Raw genomic sequence first — 6,729 nt, 5'->3', positions numbered from 1 at the left:
CGAAGATGGGCAACAGAGGCTAGCTCAGGTGGCAATCGTTAAGCAAAAGAAACACACAAGGGCGTGGAGGCCTGGGGAAAAAGCAACACGGAGAAATCCACCCTCTGAAACTGAGGGACATGGGCAAAAGAAGCTAGCTCAGGTTGCAACCTTTAAGCAGAAAAAAAACACAAGGGCGTGCAGACCTGGCAAAAAAGCCACAGTGAGAAATCTACCCTCTGAAACCGACGAAGATGGACAACAGAGGCTAGCTCAGGTGGCAATTTTTAAGGAAAAATAAAAGGAAGTGCGTGGAGACCTGGGGAAAAAGCAACACGGAGAAATCTACCCTCTAGAACTGAGAAAGAAGCGCAACAGAGGCTAGCTCAGGTGGCAATCTTTAAGCAAAAAAAATAAGATAAAAAAATACAATGGCGAGGAGACCCGGTGAAAAAGCAACCCTGAAAAAGGTACCCTCTGAAACTGAGGAAGCAGGGCAACAGTGCCTAGCTCAGGTGACAATCTTTAAGCAAAAGAAACACACAAGGGCGTGGGGAGCTGGCGAAAAGGCAACACTGAGAAATCCACCCTCTGAAACGGACGAAGATGGGCAACAGAGGCTAGCTCAGGTGGCAATCTTTAAGCAAAAGAAACACACAAGGGCGTGGAGACCTGGGGAAAAAGCAACACGGAGAAATCCACCCTCTGAAACTGAGGAAGATGGGCAAGAGAGGCTACCTCAGGTGGCAATCCTTAAGCAAAAACAAAGCACAAAGGCGTGGAGCCCTGGGGACAAAGCAACCCTGAAATATCTACCCTCTGAAACTGAGGAACATGGGCAAGAGAGGCTAGCTCAGGTGGCACTCGTTAAGCAAAAACAAAACACAAAGGCGTGGAGACCTGGGGAAAAAGCAACCCTGAAATATCTACCCTCTGAAACTGAGGAAGATGGGCAAGAGAGGCTGGCTTCAGGTGGCAAACGTTAAGCAAAAGAAACACACAAGGGCGTGGAGACCTGGGGAAACAGCAACACGGAGATATCGACCCTCTGAAACTCAGGAAGATGGGCAAGCGAGGCTAGCTCAGGTGGTAATCGTTAAGCAAAAACAAAACCCAAAGGCGTGGAGACCTGGGGAAAAAGCAACCCTGAAATATCTACCCTCTGAAACTGAGGAAGATGGGCAAGAGAGGCTGGCTTCAGGTGGCAATCTTTAAGCAAAAGAAACACACAAGGGCGTGGGGAGCTGGGGAAAAGGCAACACTGAGAAATCCACCCTCTGAAACGGACGAAGATGGGCAACAGAGGCTAGCTCAGGTGGCAATCGTTAAGCAAAAGAAACACACAAGGGCGTGGAGGCCTGGGGAAAAAGCAACACGGAGAAATCCACCCTCTGAAACTGAGGGACATGGGCAAAAGAAGCTAGCTCAGGTTGCAACCTTTAAGCAGAAAAAAAACACAAGGGCGTGCAGACCTGGCAAAAAAGCCACAGTGAGAAATCTACCCTCTGAAACCGACGAAGATGGACAACAGAGGCTAGCTCAGGTGGCAATTTTTAAGGAAAAATAAAAGGAAGTGCGTGGAGACCTGGGGAAAAAGCAACACGGAGAAATCTACCCTCTAGAACTGAGAAAGAAGCGCAACAGAGGCTAGCTCAGGTGGCAATCTTTAAGCAAAAAAAATAAGATAAAAAAATACAATGGCGAGGAGACCCGGTGAAAAAGCAACCCTGAAAAAGGTACCCTCTGAAACTGAGGAAGCAGGGCAACAGTGCCTAGCTCAGGTGACAATCTTTAAGCAAAAGAAACACACAAGGGCGTGGGGAGCTGGCGAAAAGGCAACACTGAGAAATCCACCCTCTGAAACGGACGAAGATGGGCAACAGAGGCTAGCTCAGGTGGCAATCTTTAAGCAAAAGAAACACACAAGGGCGTGGAGACCTGGGGGAAAAAGCAACACGGAGAAATCCACCCTCTGAAACTGAGGAAGATGGGCAAGAGAGGCTACCTCAGGTGGCAATCCTTAAGCAAAAACAAAGCACAAAGGCGTGGAGCCCTGGGGACAAAGCAACCCTGAAATATCTACCCTCTGAAACTGAGGAACATGGGCAAGAGAGGCTAGCTCAGGTGGCAATCGTTAAGCAAAAACAAAACACAAAGGCGTGGAGACCTGGGGAAAAAGCAACCCTGAAATATCTACCCTCTGAAACTGAGGAAGATGGGCAAGAGAGGCTGGCTTCAGGTGGCAATCTTTAAGCAAAAGAAACACACAAGGGCGTGGAGGCCTGGGGAAAAAGCAACACGGAGAAATCCACCCTCTGAAACTGAGGGACATGGGCAAAAGAAGCTAGCTCAGGTTGCAACCTTTAAGCAGAAAAAAAACACAAGGGCGTGCAGACCTGGCAAAAAAGCCACAGTGAGAAATCTACCCTCTGAAACCGACGAAGATGGACAACAGAGGCTAGCTCAGGTGGCAATTTTTAAGGAAAAATAAAAGGAAGTGCGTGGAGACCTGGGGAAAAAGCAACACGGAGAAATCTACCCTCTAGAACTGAGAAAGAAGCGCAACAGAGGCTAGCTCAGGTGGCAATCTTTAAGCAAAAAAAATAAGATAAAAAAATACAATGGCGAGGAGACGCGGTGAAAAAGCAACCCTGAAAAAGGTACCCTCTGAAACTGAGGAAGCAGGGCAACAGTGCCTAGCTCAGGTGACAATCTTTAAGCAAAAGAAACACACAAGGGCGTGGGGAGCTGGCGAAAAGGCAACACTGAGAAATCCACCCTCTGAAACGGACGAAGATGGGCAACAGAGGCTAGCTCAGGTGGCAATCTTTAAGCAAAAGAAACACACAAGGGCGTGGAGACCTGGGGAAAAAGCAACACGGAGAAATCCACCCTCTGAAACTGAGGAAGATGGGCAAGAGAGGCTACCTCAGGTGGCAATCCTTAAGCAAAAACAAAGCACAAAGGCGTGGAGCCCTGGGGACAAAGCAACCCTGAAATATCTACCCTCTGAAACTGAGGAACATGGGCAAGAGAGGCTAGCTCAGGTGGCAATCGTTAAGCAAAAACAAAACACAAAGGCGTGGAGACCTGGGGAAAAAGCAACCCTGAAATATCTACCCTCTGAAACTGAGGAAGATGGGCAAGAGAGGCTGGCTTCAGGTGGCAATCTTTAAGCAAAAGAAACACACAAGGGCGTGGAGGCCTGGGGAAAAAGCAACACGGAGAAATCCACCCTCTGAAACTGAGGGACATGGGCAAAAGAAGCTAGCTCAGGTTGCAACCTTTAAGCAGAAAAAAAACACAAGGGCGTGCAGACCTGGCAAAAAAGCCACAGTGAGAAATCTACCCTCTGAAACCGACGAAGATGGACAACAGAGGCTAGCTCAGGTGGCAATTTTTAAGGAAAAATAAAAGGAAGTGCGTGGAGACCTGGGGAAAAAGCAACACGGAGAAATCTACCCTCTAGAACTGAGAAAGAAGCGCAACAGAGGCTAGCTCAGGTGGCAATCTTTAAGCAAAAAAAATAAGATAAAAAAATACAATGGCGAGGAGACCCGGTGAAAAAGCAACCCTGAAAAAGGTACCCTCTGAAACTGAGGAAGCAGGGCAACAGTGCCTAGCTCAGGTGACAATCTTTAAGCAAAAGAAACACACAAGGGCGTGGGGAGCTGGCGAAAAGGCAACACTGAGAAATCCACCCTCTGAAACGGACGAAGATGGGCAACAGAGGCTAGCTCAGGTGGCAATCTTTAAGCAAAAGAAACACACAAGGGCGTGGAGACCTGGGGAAAAAGCAACACGGAGAAATCCACCCTCTGAAACTGAGGAAGATGGGCAAGAGAGGCTACCTCAGGTGGCAATCCTTAAGCAAAAACAAAGCACAAAGGCGTGGAGCCCTGGGGACAAAGCAAACCTGAAATATCTACCCTCTGAAACTGAGGAACATGGGCAAGAGAGGCTAGCTCAGGTGGCAATCGTTAAGCAAAAACAAAACACAAAGGCGTGGAGACCTGGGAAAAAGCAACCCTGAAATATCTACCCTCTGAAACTGAGGAAGATGGGCAAGAGAGGCTGGCTTCAGGTGGCAATCTTTAAGCAAAAGAAACACACAAGGGCGTGGAGGCCTGGGGAAAAAGCAACACGGAGAAATCCACCCTCTGAAACTGAGGGACATGGGCAAAAGAAGCTAGCTCAGGTTGCAACCTTTAAGCAGAAAAAAAACACAAGGGCGTGCAGACCTGGCAAAAAAGCAACAGTGAGAAATCTACCCTCTGAAACCGACGAAGATGGACAACAGAGGCTAGCTCAGGTGGCAATTTTTAAGGAAAAATAAAAGGAAGTGCGTGGAGACCTGGGGAAAAAGCAACACGGAGAAATCTACCCTCTAGAACTGAGAAAGAAGCGCAACAGAGGCTAGCTCAGGTGGCAATCTTTAAGCAAAAAAAATAAGATAAAAAAATACAATGGCGAGGAGACGCGGTGAAAAAGCAACCCTGAAAAAGGTACCCTCTGAAACTGAGGAAGCAGGGCAACAGTGCCTAGCTCAGGTGACAATCTTTAAGCAAAAGAAACACACAAGGGCGTGGGGAGCTGGCGAAAAGGCAACACTGAGAAATCCACCCTCTGAAACGGACGAAGATGGGCAACAGAGGCTAGCTCAGGTGGCAATCTTTAAGCAAAAGAAACACACAAGGGCGTGGAGACCTGGGGAAAAAGCAACACGGAGAAATCCACCCTCTGAAACTGAGGAAGATGGGCAAGAGAGGCTACCTCAGGTGGCAATCCTTAAGCAAAAACAAAGCACAAAGGCGTGGAGCCCTGGGGACAAAGCAACCCTGAAATATCTACCCTCTGAAACTGAGGAACATGGGCAAGAGAGGCTAGCTCAGGTGGCAATCGTTAAGCAAAAACAAAACACAAAGGCGTGGAGACCTGGGGAAAAAGCAACCCTGAAATATCTACCCTCTGAAACTGAGGAAGATGGGCAAGAGAGGCTGGCTTCAGGTGGCAATCTTTAAGCAAAAGAAACACACAAGGGCGTGGAGGCCTGGGGAAAAAGCAACACGGAGAAATCCACCCTCTGAAACTGAGGGACATGGGCAAAAGAAGCTAGCTCAGGTTGCAACCTTTAAGCAGAAAAAAAACACAAGGGCGTGCAGACCTGGCAAAAAAGCCACAGTGAGAAATCTACCCTCTGAAACCGACGAAGATGGACAACAGAGGCTAGCTCAGGTGGCAATTTTTAAGGAAAAATAAAAGGAAGTGCGTGGAGACCTGGGGAAAAAGCAACACGGAGAAATCTACCCTCTAGAACTGAGAAAGAAGCGCAACAGAGGCTAGCTCAGGTGGCAATCTTTAAGCAAAAAAAATAAGATAAAAAAATACAATGGCGAGGAGACCCGGTGAAAAAGCAACCCTGAAAAAGGTACCCTCTGAAACTGAGGAAGCAGGGCAACAGTGCCTAGCTCAGGTGACAATCTTTAAGCAAAAGAAACACACAAGGGCGTGGGGAGCTGGGGAAAAGGCAACACTGAGAAATCCACCCTCTGAAACGGACGAAGATGGGCAACAGAGGCTACCTCAGGTGGCAATCGTTAAGCAAAAACAAAACCCAAAGGCATGGAGACCTGGGGACAAAGCAACCCTGAAATATCTACCCTCTGAAACTGAGGAACATGGGCAAGAGAGGCTAGCTCAGGTGGCACTCGTTAAGCAAAAACAAAACACAAAGGCGTGGAGACCTGGGGAAAAAGCAACCCTGAAATATCTACCCTCTGAAACTGAGGAAGATGGGCAAGAGAGGCTGGCTTCAGGTGGCAATCTTTAAGCAAAAGAAACACACAAGGGCGTGGAGGCCTGGGGAAAAAGCAACACGGAGAAATCCACCCTCTGAAACTGAGGGACATGGGCAAAAGAAGCTAGCTCAGGTTGCAACCTTTAAGCAGAAAAAAAAACACAAGGGCGTGCAGACCTGGCAAAAAAGCCACAGTGAGAAATCTACCCTCTGAAACCGACGAAGATGGACAACAGAGGCTAGCTCAGGTGGCAATTTTTAAGGAAAAATAAAAGGAAGTGCGTGGAGACCTGGGGAAAAAGCAACACGGAGAAATCTACCCTCTAGAACTGAGAAAGAAGCGCAACAGAGGCTAGCTCAGGTGGCAATCTTTAAGCAAAAAAAATAAGATAAAAAAATACAATGGCGAGGAGACCCGGTGAAAAAGCAACCCTGAAAAAGGTACCCTCTGAAACTGAGGAAGCAGGGCAACAGTGCCTAGCTCAGGTGACAATCTTTAAGCAAAAGAAACACACAAGGGCGTGGGGAGCTGGCGAAAAGGCAACACTGAGAAATCCACCCTCTGAAACGGACGAAGATGGGCAACAGAGGCTAGCTCAGGTGGCAATCTTTAAGCAAAAGAAACACACAAGGGCGTGGAGACCTGGGGAAAAAGCAACACGGAGAAATCCACCCTCTGAAACTGAGGAAGATGGGCAAGAGAGGCTACCTCAGGTGGCAATCCTTAAGCAAAAACAAAGCACAAAGGCGTGGAGCCCTGGGGACAAAGCAACCCTGAAATATCTACCCTCTGAAACTGAGGAACATGGGCAAGAGAGGCTAGCTCAGGTGGCACTCGTTAAGCAAAAACAAAACACAAAGGCGTGGAGACCTGGGGAAAAAGCAACCCTGAAATATCTACCCTCTGAAACTGAGGAAGATGGGCAAGAGAGGCTGGCTTCAGGTGGCAAACG

This window comes from Equus asinus, unplaced genomic scaffold (genome assembly GCF_041296235.1).
Source record: "Equus asinus isolate D_3611 breed Donkey unplaced genomic scaffold, EquAss-T2T_v2 contig_534, whole genome shotgun sequence".
Taxonomy (NCBI): Eukaryota; Metazoa; Chordata; class Mammalia; order Perissodactyla; family Equidae; genus Equus; species Equus asinus.
The sequence above is the reverse complement of the archived record's forward strand: the minus strand, read 5'-3'. Positions refer to the sequence as shown.